Source organism: Myotis brandtii, unplaced genomic scaffold (genome assembly GCF_000412655.1).
Source record: "Myotis brandtii unplaced genomic scaffold, ASM41265v1 scaffold834, whole genome shotgun sequence".
Classification (NCBI taxonomy): domain Eukaryota; kingdom Metazoa; phylum Chordata; class Mammalia; order Chiroptera; family Vespertilionidae; genus Myotis; species Myotis brandtii.
In genome coordinates this window covers 613,703-632,655 of record NW_005371386.1, presented here as the reverse complement: position 1 = coordinate 632,655, position 18,953 = coordinate 613,703, and the positions used below count along the sequence as shown (strand labels likewise).

The window sequence follows — 18,953 nt, the reverse complement described above, 5'->3', positions numbered from 1 at the left end:
CAAAGTCTGCTGACTTTGTTCCAGAACTTCTGTTTAGAATGGTCATTGTCTCCATTCTCAGATAAAGTTGTATTTAATTTGTATTTTGACAGTGCAAACTAAGGAATTAATCTGGATTTTATCAGATAAAATGAACATCAAGAAAATGACATATAATAAAGAAAATAAGCATGCTAAAGAGAGAAAGAAAATCTCTTTGTGACATTCATTCATTCTCTTTAAAGGTTTATTTTATAATGTAAGAAGGGAGGAAACATCATGAGGAATTTATAATACATTACAAGCTCCAAATCCACAATAAATATATCTAAAATAAAATAATTTTAGAAATAACTTCAGCAATCTGACAACCATATTAAAAAATTATAACAGTGCATGTGTTTTTTTATCTTTACAATTTTAAAAGTCACTGTGTAGTTGTTTTACTATACTTTCAAAATCAAGTTTTGACAGGGCCCAGAGAGTCAGCTTCATTGCTAGTTAAGATAATCTTTGAACATTTATACCAGTCAGATCAAAACTAGCAAAAGTTTAGCTGCAGTGCGAGGGGTTGGGTTTCCTTTTTCAAAGTGAGTCCTTTGATATCAATCTGAGGGTGCCAGTTTTCTATTTCACTGGCCCCATGCCTCCTACAAGTTGCTGACTCATTTGATGGAGTGGAATTAAGAACCTGTCTGAATCAATAGGCATTTGTAGCACCCAGTGCTAATTCTCCCCTGGCATCCATTTTCTCTTTCTTCTAAGGAAATAGAAATTTTAGCTAGGCACAACATTAACAAAGGTCGGCAAGATCTTAGAAAGCAGCTCATAGGCATCGAAAGCAATAGCATTGGGGTAAGTAAGAAAGATTTATAACCTTCAACACTGTTTGCTGTTTCTTGCTACTTTCATTTTTATTTATTTGTAAATACACCCAATATCTTTTATTTTTATCCTCCTACACAACTCTGCATGGCTACAAAATCTAGGACTCACAGAGCAAAGACAGCATTGGTCAGAAGACAAGTATCAATTCCAACATAAGAATCTCTAAAGTTCAATGGTCACAAAAAACTTTTTCTTACCACCTCATCTGCCACACCTTCTCATCTGCCACACCTTTTTCCTTTTCTCATTATCCTATCAATTATTTCTTTTGGAATTCAATTCTCCGAGTTACATTCTGAGCACCAAATTTTTGACCAATGTCGGATATCCTCATCATGTTTTTGCAAATCTAAGTCATCCTGTTGGGACCAAATGGGATACCCATCAGCCCTGTGACCAGACTCTAAAAAGGAAGTAGTAGCCTCCAGCTCACCACTATGTTTTAGGAAGGCCTGCGTAACTGTTGACAGATCCGAGTTAAACTTTTCCATTAACTGCTGGATGATCTTAATGGCAGCTCCCACTTCTGGTGGAGAAACTTATTCTTCTTCCTCATCAGACTGCGTTTTTGAGTCTTCCTCAGGTGTGGGCGGATCATCATCACACATTGTTATGTGTATTTCAAAATCCTCCACCACAACCTCCTCAAAGTCCTGGGTGGATTCCATAAGCATCTTTTTGACTCCTTCTTCATTCTCCTTGATCTCTTCCTCTACAAATTCTCCTTCTCCTCCTTGTCCTCCTCCTCCTCCTCCACCTCCTCTTCCTCCTCCTCCTCCTCCTCCTTCTTTTTCCTCTTCTTCTCCTCCTTCTTCTTTTTCCTCTTCTTCTCCTTCTTCCTCTTCCTCTTCCTTTTTCTCTTCCCCTTCTTCTTCAGGCAAGTCAGGAGTTCTCTTATTCTGTGGTTCCCCGCTATTGGCAGCCTCCAGGTCTTCCTCAGCTTTCTGCTTGAGTTTCAGGGAGGATGGGCTCACCGGAGTGTCCTCCAACAGGTCCTTATGCTCCTGGCCCCGCAGGTGCTTTATTATTATTATTATTATTATTATTATTATTATTATTAAAATATATTTTTATTTATTTCAGAGAGGAAGGGAGAGGAAGAGAGAGATAGAAACATCAATGATGAGAGGGAATCATTGATTGGCTGCTTCCTACACATCGGACCAAGCCCGCAACCCAGGCATGTGCCCTTGGCCCGAATCAAACCCGGGGACCCTTCAGTCTGCAGGCTGATGCTCTTTCCACTGAGCCAAACTGGCTAGGGTCCCGCAGGTGCTTTAAGAAGCGGTCCTTCAGGGACTACCACAAGTGCTGCGTGAGCAAGCTTTTCTCCATCGCTTTCCACAAGGTGTTGCCCATGATGGAGCTGGTTGAGCAGGCATTTCCCTTCACATGGGTCAAAATAGCCACATCATCTGCATCAGTGAAGGATATGGAGTCCAGGAATGAGTGGGCCCATTGTCTTGGCCCAGATCCATCGCTCTGCCATGGCTAACACAGGGCACCTGGAGAAATAGGCACAGAACACAACTGATGGACATGAGGTACCACTCCAGACTGCATCTTGCTACTTTTAGCAGCATCTTACAGAGGGATGGACCCCAGTCAGCTAGCTAGAGAGCAACTGAAAATGGAAGGGAACATAACTCTATCAAGAGTCATTTTAGTCTGTGTCCTGCAATTTCAGAACCCCACACAACTGCAAATCTTTCTGCAACGCCACAGGGAAGCAGTTGAAAGAGGCTACAAAAAAGGAAGACTTGGAATGAGATAATACTGGGTTTTTCAAGTGCCTTCCTTCTTGACCAGTACATGAGAGCCAGAGCAGAGGTAATGAGCCTATTAAGAATGTCAACCTCCCACCCAAACTTATTAAGAAGCGCTTAAGGAAGGAACTATCAAGTTGAATGACAGGAAGCTGAGTCAGCACAGAGAACAGCAAAAAGCAAAAGAATATGCCTTGAAGAGACCGTGGGCTATAGTTACTTCTTTTTGTTTGTTTTCAAACTAAAGCTTTCGTCATCTTTTTACATTAAAAAATCTTTTTTAATATATTTTTATTGATTTCAAATAGGAAATCAATGATGAGAGGGAATCATTGATTGGCTGCCTCCTGCACACCCCCTATTGGGGATGGAGCCCGCAACACACGCATGTGCCCTTGATCGGAATTGAACCTGGGACCCTTTAGTCCGCAGGCCAACGCTCTATCCACTGAGCCAAACCAGCTAGAGCTAAAAAAAATCTTATTGTTGGATTATGTTTCTTCCTCTGGAGTTGTGCTTGGGGCCACTCTGACACTCTGTCTCTTCATTACCAGTCAAGGAGTGGGTCTCTTGAGTATGAAATAGCTGCAGAGCCTCTTTGAAGTACTTGGGAAGCAGGAAGCTATCAGCATTCCCTGAGGTCAGGATCACCCCACTGGCAGAACAGAAGGTAATGTCAGGTGTCTGTTGATGAACAGGGCCACTTAGCAATTTGGCCACATGTCACTGATGACACCAGGGTTCCCAGGCAGTCCTGGGGCCAGGTGGATGTGCATTCTTCCCAGACAGGACAGGTACTTGAGCAAGATGGATGGCCAGTGCTGTCAGAATGTACCATGGATGAGCATCAGAGACAGGGCCTGTGGGGTCTCCAGGCACAGCAGCTCCAACTCAGTTACCTGCAGGTGTTCCTCCCAGGATAGAAATCAAGGGAGGAGCCATAAGTAACAGAGGAGGCGAAACAGATTCGGAAGGAAAGAAGTTTATTAAAGACGAAGTGAGAAAGCTCAGGGCACTGAGGCAGCACACACTAGATGGAGAATAGTATGGCTCCCCAATTTACTTCTGGGGTTTGGCTTATATAGTCACATCCTTCCTCCTCCCCCTTTGCTGGGCTGGCACTTCTCACGCAGGCGCAGAGCAGATTCCTTTGTTCCTCAGTTTCCCACCAGCGGGCTGACACTGGTTTGCCCAGGCAGAGTAGACTTTTTTGTTCTCCAGGTTCTTCTTTTGGCTCTCTGGCTCTGATTCACACAGACGCAGAAGAGCTACATGCTCTAACATACAACGTATGCTTCACTAACAACTTAGGTCTCCACTCAAGGGTGTGTCTTTTCCCTGGATTTGACTTGGGGTTGAATGGCCTCCTACACAGGGAGTGACTTTGATCGGCCTGGATGAGAGGGCCAGTGCTGGGATCCCCCTGCTGCTTCCCATTGTTGTCCACCATGCACTGCACATCTTCAGCTGGAAATCTGAGAAACCTGGTCAGCTATAGGAGGGTGCCTAGGGACACAAAGCTGTTCACCCCCATAGGAAGACCCAGCTTCAGGGCCCATGGTGCAAGGCTTGGTCAGGTTCTTAGGGTCGGTGAGCCCTTCTACCCCTGGGCCCTGCTGCTTCCTGCCTCCTTCCACCAGAGGAATTCATGGCCAAGACAGATTCTCAGCGCCTGAAAGCTGATCCTGCCTGATACTTACTTCTACATGTAATTGACAAGGAGCATATAGATCAGAAGCCTATTAAATGTTAGAGGGAGTCTGAAAGCCCAAGAAATCAAAATCTGGTTTGCAAATGCCGATATGATTAGGGCCTCTATAGGGAAGGAAAAATAATTTCCCCTCTATATTTCTAGGTTCCCGCCTGAGACCACCCTGTAATAAAAGACAGACTAACAAGGGAGAAAAGCAAACAGAAGTTTAATAACATGTATACCTCCTGTATACATGGGAGAGACCCAGGAAAGCTGAGAGACTCCTGGAAATGATCCAAGCCACCACCACCTTAAATACAAAAGAAGATGTTGGGGGTGGGAAGTCAGTTACGGGCAGATGAGGCCATTATAATCACTGGAAATGAACCTTCTAAAGAGAGGGCAGAGACTAGGGCCACAAAGGACAATGGACATGGGGTACCCTTAACAGAACAGAGTTTAGGGCAGTCTGATGAGCTAATTAAGGAATTTAATCCAATGCTAGCACAAGGAGCTTTTGCATTTCCAAACCAGTAGGATGCAATAATTGCCATAAACTGGTGACTGGGTGGTTCTGTTGTTGGAGGAGTTAATAGGCCAGATCTCCTAGACACGAGTGGGCATGAGGTTGAGGTTCTTGAGGTACCACTGAAATAAGCATTTTCAGAAGCCCCCAGGGGAGAATGAGAGATGATAAAAGGCTTCATTTGGGTGCAGTTACATTTCTCGGGTTCCAAAGCCCAAGCCCCTTAAGCCAGTCCTGAAAGACGTGCAGCTGGGGTTCCAGTAGAGCCAGAAGCAAGGCCAGTGTCCAGCGCTTCTGCTCCATGTTGCAGCCAGGTGTGGTTCAGCATCCGGGCTAATTAAAGTGCATTAGTCCATGTGTGGAGCCCCACATGGCTGTGAGCCACGTGGGTGCTGGGGAGCACAGTCCCTGCAGTAGGAGAGCCAGGAGCCCAGTGTGTGTGTGTGTGTGTGTGTGTGTGTGTGTGTGTGTGTGTGTGAGAGAGAGAGAGAGAGAGAGAGAGAGAGAGAGAGAACATCCTTTTGTTCAGAAGTTTAAATATTCAAGATTTGAGCCCTTGCAGTGGCCATGCCTATTCTGGCCACTGACTCATTCCCAGGTGTGACTGGCAGACAGGTTGGCACCTTCCCATGTCACTCAGACCTCACTGGGCATGCGCCCAAACTGCCTTTGTCCAGTCTCTTCCCCCACTGATCAGCAGGGAACAGACTTGGAGAATATTAAATTAGCAAAGCTGTAAAAATGGCATGCCTATATTATCTAATCTTCCCTTTACTCCATTCCTGTTAAATAATAACCAGATTATTATAACGGTATCAGTTCCAATTCTCCCTTTTCAGAATCAGCATTTCTTGTTACCTTGATTCTATTACCCTATTATGTTGTCCATGGGGCACAACACTTATTTTTTACAGATTGCAGGATCACAAGGAGACATCTAAACCTGACATAGGGGATCACACATCACTAAGAGATTGTGAACTTTAAGATATATGTGGTATAGGACAGGAAAAATTATTTTCCCTTTGCCTTTCTAGGTTCTTGGCTGAGACCTGACCCCACCCCCTATGTAATAAAAGAAAGATTAACAGGAGAAAAACAAAAGTTTAAGTATATGTGTACCTCCTGTATACAAGGGAGATACCCAAGAAAACTGACTAATTCCCCCAAATGGTCCCAGCCACCAACTTAATTACTTTCAGTTAAAGATAAAAGATATTGGGGGCGGGGGAGGCCAGTTATGCAGGTTATCAGGAAAGCACAGTAAAGAAGGGTAAGGTTGTTAAATGATAAGAGTTTCTAGAGATTTAGTCATCCTCCTCTTCCTAGTAATCTCCATTTACAAATGGAGATTTCCCTTATAAATGTCTATGTTTCTTACAAAAGGGTAACCTTTATTTCCCCACTTAGTTTCAGAGCTTCTTCTGTGTCTGCTGTTTCTTAAAAATAAGCAGCTCAAGATAATCAATAGGCCAAAAAGGCATATTTTGGGGGTGGCAACTTCTGCTCCCTTTTTTAGTAATAGGATTGTACTTGGGAGTTCTCTCCCCTGGCAACAAGTATATTCTTTGTGTGGGAAGGAAGGGATGCATAGATGTTTGTGTGGCCAGAATAGCAGAATGCCAAAGGCTAATGGTTTCCCCCAATGTCTCTTTGCCCCTTCTATCATAATAGAATCATGAGCTGAGTATGTGGCCACCTAAAATACAAACTTTATTTCCCAGTCTCCCTTATAAATAGAAATGGTCATGGGATTAAGTTCTGGTCAATGGCATGTGAGAGGGAGTGATGTGTGTAACTTCCAGGTTGTGCCCTTAAAAGCTAAGCACATGTTTTTTCCTTTCCTTCTTCCCACTAGTTAGACTACGGAGGTGGTAGAGAGGATCTGGAATCAACAGACCATGAAAGCATTCTTAGGATGGCAGAACAAAATAGAAGGAGCCTAGTTTTCTGATACTATAGAGCACCATACTACCCTAGATTTTTATAGGAGAAATTTTATTTATCTTTTATAGAGTCATACTTATAGCTTAATTAATAAGTAATAACATATCACAATCTAATTCTAGACACCACAAAAATAGACTATTTTTCAGCTTTGTATAAGAGTGACAACTTCTGTAGCTTCGAGCAATACGAAATATAAAATGTGATAAAAATGATTAATAACTATATCATATTAACAACTCATTCAAATTTATAAGAAAGACACCTAAAACCTATAGTTAAGAGAATAGTCAATTAATTCTTGAGGAAATACAGTGAAAGAAAATTACTTGGAAAATGTTTTTCCTGTACAGACATCAAGGGAGTGAAACTTAAAGACTTTAGTTTACACCTAATAATTATATTAACTAATACTTATTGAGGACCTATTTCATGTTAGGCACTATGCTACATATTTTATATCATTTAATCTTCACACTATTTTATATATGAGAAGCTGAGACTTGAACAGGTTAAACAAATCACCCAAGGTCATATAATTAGGAAGTGCTCAGAGCATATTTCAAACCCAGGGGTGTCTGACTTCAGAGTCAGTACTCTCAGCTACTAAACTATATTGCCTCCCATACCAAAATAGCATTTATAATGATAACACACAATGCTGAAAAGACTGGTTTACTCATCATTACTGTCCAGTTTGCTTTCAGATACCTCACTGCTCTTTTCTGGCTCTGTTCTGTATCATAGGAAACTAAATTTTCCAGGTTCCTTTATTCCTTTAGTTTTTGCCCAATGGACAGTACTTGCAGAAGATTGGAGAGCAAGAAGAAGAGTTTTAAAGTATTTTTCTCCCTCTCTCTTTCTGCTCCTTACAACACCTCCTCCATGGGTCCAGCTTTTGCCAGGCCAAACCTCCCTTGATGATCCCAGCTAGTACCAGGCAGTTCTGAGTAGGCAGACCCAGTCATGGTTGTAGTACCCTTTGGACAACCCTGGTTTCTGATCCAGGTGTCCCTCCATTCCTAGGAGCCACAGCATCTTTCTACTGTTGCCAATCTCTGCGTTATTGCACCACTGACTTCTCAGCTTTTCCATTACTTTTCATGTCAATTTCATGTTTTATTCTCTCTCTGTTAAAGGTACCCGTGTGCTTTCTGTGGGTTTTGGTGGAACTTGACTTAATATACAGAAAACAGATCCCTTTGGGGAATAAGAGCAATAATGATGATCATACATGTTGACCCACTTTTCTACCCTAAAAATTTAGCTTAAAGGGCCCAGCTGAATAGCTCAGTTGGTTAGAGTGTAATCCCCATATGCCAAGGTTGTGGGTTCGATCCCTGGTCAGGGCATATACAAGAATCAATCAATGAATACATAAATAAGTGGAACAATAAATTGATGTTTCTCTCTCCCTGCCTCTCTCTAAAAATCAATAAAAATTCTTTTAAAAATGCAGCTTAAAGAAATAATTTAACAGAAACAAAAATCTGCACATCTATCTATATAAAAGGCTAATATGCTAACTTCAATGTGCACGAATTCATGCACCGGGCCACTAGTAGATGTATATTTCGGTATTATTTATAATAGCAGAAAACTGGAAATCATCTAAATGTTCAATATTAGGAGACTGGACAAAAATTCAGGGTACATAACACAATAGAATAATATGCAGTCATTCTAATTATTGTATTGATACCATTGTAATCAACCTAGTTATTAATAACAAGAAAGGAGCAAAAGGAAGGCCAAATATTATAGGCATGTCATTTGGGCAGCTTCACCAGGAAGCTACAACTTTATACTCCCCAGGGAACCACTGGTCTATTCCCTACAGATCGCTACAGGGAAGGACTGGACAGGGAGAAGAATAGACGCAGGCCCAGTAAAGTTGAGGTGACTTTAAGAAGGTACTTGTCAGTCACACCCAGGCCAGAATGGGGAAGGCCACTGCAAGCGCTCAGAAATTTGGGATATTTAATCCCTTAAACAAAGGAGGTCACGCTCTTGGCATGTTTCACTGGACTCCTGGGGCTCTCTCATCTCTGCTTCCTGGCATTCTCCCACATGGCCCACGGCCATGTGGATCCCCCACACAATGGACTAATGGACTGCTGGTAGCCTGATGCTGAACTGGACCCAGCTGCAACATGGAACAGAAACTCTGGATACTGACTGTGCTTCTAACTTTACTGAAACCTCAGCTATACTTCTATGGCTGGAATGTGACTTTGAAAACCCATGGATGTAATTCCATGCAAATAAAAATCACTCATCCACCCGTGTGAGTCTCAGAAAATTCTTTTTCTCAGGATGTCATCAGGACCCCATTCCTAGCACCCAGTGGGGAAGAGGACACCCCAATTTATCCAATAACAGCATCAGTCAGCTTTTGCTAGATTATATTGCAGTAACAGCTGATCCCCAAATCTCTGATTTATCACAAGTCTATTCTCACTTAGCTTCCTATCTTTTGCAGGTTAGCTGCAACTCTGCTTCATCCAAGGACCCAGTTGGAAGGACTAGCCCCATGTTGGTCTAAAGGTAGTAGAAAAAGAGCAAGGACAGAATTATACAATAGTTCTTAAAGCTTATAATCAGATATGGGATATGTCATTTCCATTCTAATTCCACTGGCCAAAGCAAGCCATATGACCAAGCCTGTTATCAGTGAGGCAGATACTACTCCTACAGGGAGGCCCACCAGGAATTGGCCCTGTAGACATGGTCTCAGAGGAAAGGAGCAGCAAAGATTTTCAACAATAATAACATCTACCACAATAATCAAGACTATGAAAAATGTTTGATATAATGATAAGAATCTACAAAAAAAAATTTGCGCCCTAGCAGGTTTGGCTCAGTGGATAGAGCGTCGGCCTGTGGACTCAAAGGTCCCAGGTTCGATTCCGGTCAAGGGCATGTACCTTGGTTGCGGGCACATCCCCAGTAGGGAGTGTGCAGGAGGCAGCTGAGCGATGTTTCTCTCTCATCGATGTTTCTAACTTCCCTATCCCTCTCCCTTCCTCTCTGTAAAAAATCAATAAAATATATTAAAAAAAATTTTGCATACACTATTGTGGTTGAGTCTGCTAGTGGTCCACCAAAATCCATTCTAATGTGTTTCCTGGGCATATGAAGTTAGGTATAGTCATATGACTAAGTTCTAGTCAGTGACAGTATCTACCTGAAGATAGTGTCAGAGCCCATAGGTGAAGGGCTCAGTCCTGCAGGACTGTCCCTTCCCTCCTGACTTCAGATACCATCCGCAAGTCCAGTTTGTCACCCGTGTTTCTGATTAACTGGATATAAATTGTAGGTTCCTATGACCCCTTCCTTGTGCTTGATTTACTTGCTAGAGCAGCTCACAGAAATTTAGGTAAACAGTTTACTTGCTGTTTATAATAATCTCACTAGTTTATTATAAAAGGATATAACTAAGGAACAGCCAGATGAAAGGAATGCCTAGGGCAAAGTATGGGAGGGAAGGGGCATGGAGCTTCCATGCCCTCTCTAGTACACCACCTTCCTAGCACCTCCACCTGCTCACCAACCCAAAAGCTCGCTGAGCCCCTTCCTTTTGCATTTTTATGGAGGGTTCATTAGAAGACACAATTAATTAAATAATTGGCCATTGGTGATTTTCATTTTATTTTATTATTGATTTATGAGAGAGAGAGAGAGAGAGAGAGAGAGAAGAGAGAAACATCCATCGGTTGCCTTCCGTACATGTCCCAACTGGAGATGGAACCCAAACTTGGATATGTGCCCTGACCAGGAACCTAACCTGCTACCTTTCGGTGTATGGGATGATGCTTCAACCAACTGAGTCACACCGGCCAGGGCTGGCCATTGGTGATTAATTCAACCTCCAGCCCCTCTCCCCTCCCCAGAGGAGGGAGGGTGGGGCAGAACATTCCAACCCTCTAATCCAGTGGTTCTCAACCTTCCTAATGCCGCGACCCTTTAATACAGTTCCGCATGTTGTGGTGACCCCCAACCATAAAATTATTTTCGTTGCTACTTCATAACTGTAATTTTGCTACTGTTATGAATCATAATGTAAATATCTGATATGCAGGATGTATTTCCATTGTTCGCGACCCACAGGTTGAGAACCGCTGTGCCTCCTTGGCAACCAGCCGCCCATCCTTAGGGGCTTTCCAAAAGTCACCCCATTATCCTAAACTCAGGTGTGATGGAAAGGGGCTTGTTATGAGTAGCAAAAGGCACTTCTATAGCTCATGTCACTTAGGAAATTCCAGTGGTTTTATAAGTCTATGCCAGGAATGCTAACAAAACCCAAATATATCTATATCTATATCTATATCTATATCTATATCTATATCTATATCTATCTCTATCTCTATCTCTATCTCTATAGATAGATAAATAGATAGATATATTTTTTTTATAAATCATAATATTACAAGGACACACTCTCATGCACCCTGATTTACCATCTCCCAGCTTTTCCCTCCCACATTACTAGGCTCATGACAATGGGTCAGAAGATTATAGAATGGAAAGTTTAGAAAAAATTCTTGTGATGCCACTGTTCTGTGACTGGGAGCATGAGATTTGAAAGTAAACAAGTCATATTTTTAGGTACTAAAAGGAGATGAATACCTAAGTGCAGAAGGTTTATTGATAAATTCTTTTGGGAAATACACCTGTAAGAAACCAAGGAAAACAAAATTGGACAGAAGGAGACACTGACCCAGTATGAAGCTGCAACCAAAGCTTAAGCCCATCTCACATAAAGCTCTGAAACTGGATAGTCCTTCAGAGTTTTCCCAAGTTAATGCAAGGATGATAAGACTGTGTATTTCCACAGCAGCCCGTCAGTAGCTGTGGTCCACCTACTGAGAGAGTGCCTAATCTTTGTGAGGCAGATTCCTCAAGGCAAAGGCAATTGCTAGGGAGGAACATAGATGTAAACTGTCAGGAATCAACAGTTCCAGCAACACAAGGATAGGTGCATTGCCCTGAAGAGGGGATCTTGGTGGAGCATCAGTTTCCACTACAAATGCTCTCTATCTTTGCTATAAGCTTAATGAGGTCACTCCATATGAACTCTTTCCTTTTTAAAAAATATTTTATTGAATTTTTAGAGAGAGAGGAAGGGAAAGGGAGAGAAACATCGATGTGAGAGCACAACATCAATCGGCTGCCACCTGCACACCCACCAGGGGATCAAGACTGCAACCCAGGCATATGCCCTGACCAGGAATCAAACCAACAACCTTTTAGTGCATGGGAAGACACCTAATCAACTGAGTCACACTGGCCACAGCTCCATATGAACTCTTTCTAATTCATCTACCCACTCATTTTCTTCTGCCTGCTTAGCCAAAAACAGTGTTTTTCTCTCCTGTCTTCTACCACTGTTATCCACCCAGTGGATCTGTAGCAAACCTACCTTGCTGGCTCACCAGACAAGAGATTTTTTTGAAGAAATCTAATTGTGATTCTCTCAACTTTAGAGTTGAGGAAGGTGGGCAACTGTCAGCCGCTGTAAGAGGATTGTCTTTCAGCATCATTGAGCTTATCTAGCATTAAGGAAAGATAAATTGAGAGTCAAAATGAATTTACTTAGAAGTAGATATTGAGCATGTTTTCTATTTGAAATGTACTTTTGGGGGAAAGAAATTAGAGATTACTTTGTACTGGTCAAGAAAACTGACCCCCTAAATGTTTTTATTCCTATTATTAATTAAACTTTGAGTCCAAACAAGGAAAAGATGTTGAACCAATTTTAATTAAGCTCTTTCTTCTGAGAAAGGTTACCACTCCCAAGATGATAGCTTTGGTAGAGATGAGCCAGTGAGGAGTTGACCACTGGGTGGGGGCACTGTGTTTAAGAGTAGGAAACTAGCAGGGAAAAGGTTGATCCTGGTCACTAGCTGGAGTTACTGAGATTGGTATACTATATCCATCTAGTTCAGGTAATGGCCCAAGACCCAATCCAATTCCTTTGGCTTGTTCCAAAAAGAGCCCTGCTGAGTATAGGTGACTTGTGTTCCAGTAGGAGTACTAACCCATTATCTATCACCAGACACACAATTCCCAGGTGAGAGAATGCCGAACCAAGAGACAATGAGTATATCCCCATGGTTGAAAGGGTGGAGGTGATGGGCAACTGGTGTCTCTTCCTTCTTTATCCTTTGCACTTAATAATTTTATTTCCCCTCTTTAAGTGTCTTGGTATAAGAGGGCTCAATTTTGCGTTTCCTTGTGCTTATAAAAGTGAAAATTAAAATAGGCTGTATTTAGTTCTTCTAGCAAACTCAGAAGGCATTCTGACACACTCATTATTTAGGGTACTGTCTAGTACAGGGGAAAGTGCTAAACGAGGGTTGTTAGGTGGGAAGCAAAGTAAGGTATAGAACACAGGGGGAAAATTTAGATTATGAGGAACCCCTTTCCCATTGAGAATCACCAAATCACAAGGTAAAAGTCAATTAAAGGGTCTACAAAGAAGTAAAAATTAATGTAATTTAAACAGAGTATTTTAGTACAAAAAGCACATTTGTCTGAAAGTCATCCTGAGAGAACTCATGCTAGGTTACAGGCAAAAAGCTAACTGGAACGAGGGATCTAGAGATGGCCTGCCCCCAAGTTTAGCTTCCCATGGGACTTCCTTCCCTTATAGGAGGACTGTAATATCCATTCAGTTCCAGACAATGCCTATAAACAGCTGGCACCCTAAATCCAAATTGTCTGGCACTAAGCAGCCCAAGTAATCCATCTCCCACAAGGTTCCTCATCGGCTTGTTCTACAAGAAGGGAGAACCCAGGATCACCCTTTAGGCCCAACAATTGAACCTCTCACCAAAGTTCAATTAGCTACTATTGGCCCAACCCACCACCTGCAGAAACCAACACTGAGCCATGGTATGGCATAATTTCTCAAGAAAACCAGCCAGCCACTTGGGTAAATTGATTACTTTGGATCCCTTCCACATGGGGTGTGTGTGACTGTGGGGAAGCAATTCATTCTTTCCAGAACTGATTCATATTCACATTATGAGTTTACCTTTTCTATCCATGTTTCCCCCAGCAGCACCACCATTGAAGAGTTTCCAAAATGGTCATCTATTGATGTGGTATCCCATACTGTATTGCCTAAATCCAATGGACCCATGTTACTGCAAAGGAGTTGCACATGACCATGAGAACCACTGATCTCATCATATACCTCATCACTCAGAAGCAGATAACCTGATGAAATAGCCCATTAAAGGTTCAGCTAACCCAGCCTGAGTGACTCAATGGTTGAGCGTCAACCTATGAACCAGGAGGTCACAGTTCGATTCCCGGTCAGGGCACATGCCTGGGTTTCAGGTGGCAGTTGATCAATTATTCTCTCCCATCATTGATGTTTCTATCTCCTCTCCCTCTCCCTTCCTCTCTGAAATCAATAAAAAATATTTTTTAAAAAGTTCAGCTAATTTTTTAGCCTTTAGACCATACCCTGTGGAGTTGGGGTGACTTGCTAAGAGGGAGTTCTTGTTGGTCTCATGAATAGCCTCTATTCTTGTCACCATGAGTGACTCTGGGTGAGACCAGAAGAAGAGCTGTCCAGCTGAGCTGAACCCAAATTGCTAACCTACTGCATAATGAACAAATACAATGGTTATTATTTTAGACTATTATGTTTTGGAGAGGTTTATTATGTGGCAATCAATTATTGATACAAAAAGTGAGCCCAAAATATCTAAAGTGGTACATAAGATATATCTGATACAGGTGAAGAAAATGCAAAGTTCTATCACATTCTAAAAAGAGTTTCACCAAAAGGCAGCAAAACCAGTTCTATGACTATCACCCAAATACCTCCTCCAGCCTGAAAAAAAAGACTAGCTCTGTCTAAGGAGGTGGCAGCCATCTCCTACTCAGCATCATGGGTGCCCTCAGACCCCTCATAAAAACCAAGATTGTAAAAAAGAGGACCAAGAAGTTCACTTGGCACCAGTCAGACCAACCTGTCAAAATTAAAAATAACTTGCCCTGCCGGTGTGGCTCAGTGGTTGAGTGTCTACCTATGAACCAAGAGGCCCTTGGTTCAATTCCCAGTCAGGGCACATGCCTGGGTTACAGACTTGATCCCCAGTAGGGGGACAGGCAGCTGACTGATGATGTTTCTCTCTCATCAATGTTTCTCTCTATATATCCCTCTCCCTTCCTCTCTCTTTAAAAAAAAAAATCAATAAAAACATATTTTAAAAAAAATTAAGCGTAACTGGAGGAAACCCAGAGGCATTTACAATAGTGTGAGCAGAAGATTCAAGGGCCGGATCTTGATGCTCAAAATTGGTTATGGGAGCAACAAGAAAACAAAGCATATGCTGCCCAGTGGTTTTAGGAAGTTACTCGTCCACAACGTCAAGGAGCTTGAAGTGCTGCTGATGTGCAACAAATCTTACTGTGCTGAGATTGCTCACATTTCCTGAAAGAACCGCAAAGCCATTGTGCAAAGAGCAGCCCAGCTGGTCATCACAGTCACCAATCCCAATGCCAGGCTACACAGTGAAGAATATGAATAGACAGCTTGTGTGCACACTGCATTTGTGTTAATAAAACCATAAAATTTTGCCAGAAAAAAGAAGACTAGAAGGGAGATTTTATTACTTACCACTTTTGAGGAAATGTAGATGTTCTCTCCCACTAGGGAGGGCAAAGCCAAGGAAGGGAGCCTCCAAGAGCTGAGTGAGGAATGTCTTTAAGATATATCACCTCGCCCTGAACGATGTGGCTCAATTGGTTGAGTGTCTTCTCATGCACCGAGATGTTGCCCGTTGGATTCCCTGTCAGGACACATGGGGTGGGGGGGAGGGTTTCAGGCTCAATCCCCAGTAGGGGGCATGTAGGAGGCAGCCAATTGATGTTTTTCTCTCCGTCTCCCTTCCTCTCTCTCTCTCTAAAAAATCAGTAAAAATGTATTTTTTAAAAAGAAGTAACACCTACTAGCTTGGTTACTGAACATAGGCTATCTATAGGTCCAACCCAGGCAGATAATTTGAGGGAGAGCTGGCCACATATCCTTGGAGTTTGGAGACTGGAGTCAGCAGACACACAGTTGACTGCCTATTGCCATCAGTATTATGAAGACAGGGGCAGCAGACAGGGTGGCATGTCTGTTGTTCAGCATGGCAAGGACATGTGAGTTTCCCATGGATCAAGTGAACATCAAAGAAAGCAAATAAGCTTGTGCCTTGCCAATGGGTGAGGGGATCCTGGCAATAAAAAGTTGTGAGTATTCCACAAGAGGTAGGGACTGAGAAGAAGTTAGAAAAGGTTGAGTCCATATCAAAGAACTGTACCTTGAGGAAGGTGCTGAAGAATCACGCTCACCCCATGAGAGAGACAGCATTTGGGTGCCAGTCACATAGAAGGCATTCACAGTCAAGAGGACTTATGGCAGTATCAAAAAGTAAAAGAGACCAGGGACTGAGGAAAGAGAGGCCAGACAGAGGAAAGAGCATTATTTGTGTCCTCAGATGTGCTATCAAACCATCCCAGTGGAAGCCTGAGAAGAACCCCCAAATGAAACCAAGAGAGAAAGAGCCAATTTTAGGCATCTGCCATGTGCAGAGAAGACAAAGGCATTTTATGACTGCATCTGTAAAGCAGTATCTTGCCCACCTCCAATCCCACCCTCTTCATCCTTGGAGAAGAAACTGTGGTTAGCAAAATGGGGACGGAGATGTAGAAGCCTATAGAACAGAAAGAGAAGGATTATATTTGCTTCTCTGACTTTTAAAAATATATTTTAATTGATATCAGAGAGGAAGGAAGAGGCAGAGATAGAAACATCAATGATTAGAGGGAAAACATCAATGATGAGAGAGAATCATTTGATCGGCTGCCTCCTGCATGCCCCCTACTGGGGATGGAGCCTGAACCCCAGGCATGTACCCTGGACTGGCATCAAACTGTAACCTCCTGGTTCATAGGTTGACGTTCAACCACTGAGCCGCACTGGCTGGGTTGCTTCTTTAACTTTAAACTCCTCACTGATGAGAGAGAACAAGGTATAACTTTAAATCAAGTTCTGAGTTTTGATTATTTTATGGGACTGCTGGTTGTCTCCCCAACCTTTTTTCTAAAGATTTTAGCTAGGTACAAGACTGCTTAGAATAAGCCCACATTCCCCAGTCTCCCTTGCAGGTAAACACAGTAATGTGATTGATTAAGTTCTTGCCAATGGGCTGTGAACACAAGTGATGTTAACAACTTCTGGATTGTGCTCTTGAAGGAAATGGGTAGGCCTTCTCCTTCTTGATGACAGGAATGTGATGTGGCGCTGGGCTCTTCTGGACCAAATAAACTAGGACAACAGTCTAGGGATGGTGGAGCAAGAAGACAGAAGGAGACTAACTCCTGCTCACTTTGTGAAACAAAGTTTCTTTTTCCATGTAATAGGCAAAACTCTCAGTGCCATATTACAATGCACATTTATTTCTCACTCGTGGGTTTGGGAGTTGGCTGGGCAGTTCTGTTTGATATGAAACCCTGAATTTGCAGCAGGCTTTCTACAAATGTTTTAACATGATGGTCCCCACTGTATGGGATGTGCAACAGGAGTGAATGGCCCCTTTCTGACCACATCCAGCTTCCAAAATGAGTGGCTCTTAACACCCAAACTGCTCTGCTTCAAGATGTGGGTCAAGTTCAGCTCTGCCCTACATGTGTCATTCTCATCACCAGGTAGGAAGGAGATTAGAAGCTCTCAGGACAGTGGCGGTTCCTTCCCATAGCAACAATTGGATCCAGTTTGCCCACACTAGTGGAAACAGCATTTTGAGTCCCCCTCAGAGACACCAGCACCATAAGATGGTGCTCCCTCCTCATAGGTCTGAGTTTCAGCTCCACAAGGCTGTCCTCTAAATGTCTAAATTATAATAATCCCTACCTCTTCCCGTAGTACCCCAAGCTCTAGGCATAGTAGCTGCCTCCTGCAGTTGCTATCTTCGCAATACATTGAGCTCTCTTCTTGCTTTTTCAGTTAATGATCAATTCTTTATATTAAACTCTTTGTTAAAATAATCGAGGTGGTTTATTTCCTGACAGCACCCTAATTCACTGTAGTAAATCCTATGCCTGTGAGACTCCCCTTAAGAATTTTCTGTTTGACATATTTCATGACAGCCCACTCCCAATATCTTCATTCCCCTGCACTCATTTTTTTTTTTTATCAAAGAATTTACTGTGAACTGTCATCATTGTTTGTTTTCTCATCCATCCCCATCTCAGGCCAATAGCTCCCTGAGGTCAGAGCACATCTGTTCCCTTAGCACCTGGCATATAGGAAACTGAACGACACACGTTTGAATGAATGGACAAATGAATGAGCGAGGAAAAATAAAACAGGAACAGAAGCAGTTAATAGTATGAGATTTGGAAGGTTCACAAAACGCCAAAATGAAAGAGAAAGTTAGATGGGGCTGTGAGAAACAGGAGGGCTGTGGCTGCCAGCTGCGAGCCCAGCTCTGAGCACATATTAAGTTCTCAATAAATAACGCGCATCGACCACAGGATGAAAGTACAGCTGAGACTCTGCAAAGAATACTCATACTCGGTGACAGGGAGGGTAAGAAGGCTGGAGAACTCCCGGGGACATCAAAGTAGTGTTGGCCCTTTGGGCTCTAGAGGGATGACCCAGCCCTAAGGGACGCCTCTCACTTCGCCAACGGGTCGTGCCCAGCCCTTTCCGGAGTTTCATTCTGGTTCCTCCGCCCCCTCCTTCTCCGCTCCGCGCCCTAGAGGAAACAGGTAAGACACGGAGCACTGGGGGTGCTATTGAAGGGGCTTTTTTGGGCATGCGTTCTCCGCCCGCTGCCCCCGCGCACGCGCAATAACCTGCTGTGAGGAGCACTGCCCCTTGGCCGATAAGGGCGAGCGGTCGCTCAGAAGCCCGCCCCGACTACTCTTAACTGACCACCTTTCCCGTGGCCCCCGCCCTCCCGTGACTGGGGGGAAGGCTCGCGAGATCGCCCTCGGCAGTCTCCGACGGCGCCATCTTTGTGCCTGGCGAGCGACGGCGCCCGCTGGGAGACCCGAAGCCGGCGGTTCGCACGCCAAGCTCTTGCTGAGAGCGGATCCCGGAAATACGAGGCGGGCCTCGGTGGGAGGGACGCACTGAGGGAGG

At 43.3% G+C, this 18,953-nt stretch overlaps 3 pseudogenes; 1 reads left to right on the top strand and 2 right to left on the bottom strand.

Annotated features, from left to right (window-relative positions):
• Positions 1–1,126: 1,126 nt before the first annotated feature.
• On the bottom strand, positions 1,127–2,430 carry LOC102260496 (annotated as a pseudogene).
• Positions 2,431–3,113: 683 nt separating this feature from the next.
• Positions 3,114–4,283, bottom strand: LOC102256578 (annotated as a pseudogene).
• A 10,422-nt stretch (positions 4,284–14,705) lies between these two features.
• Positions 14,706–15,348, top strand: LOC102260191 (annotated as a pseudogene).
• Positions 15,349–18,953: the final 3,605 nt, after the last annotated feature.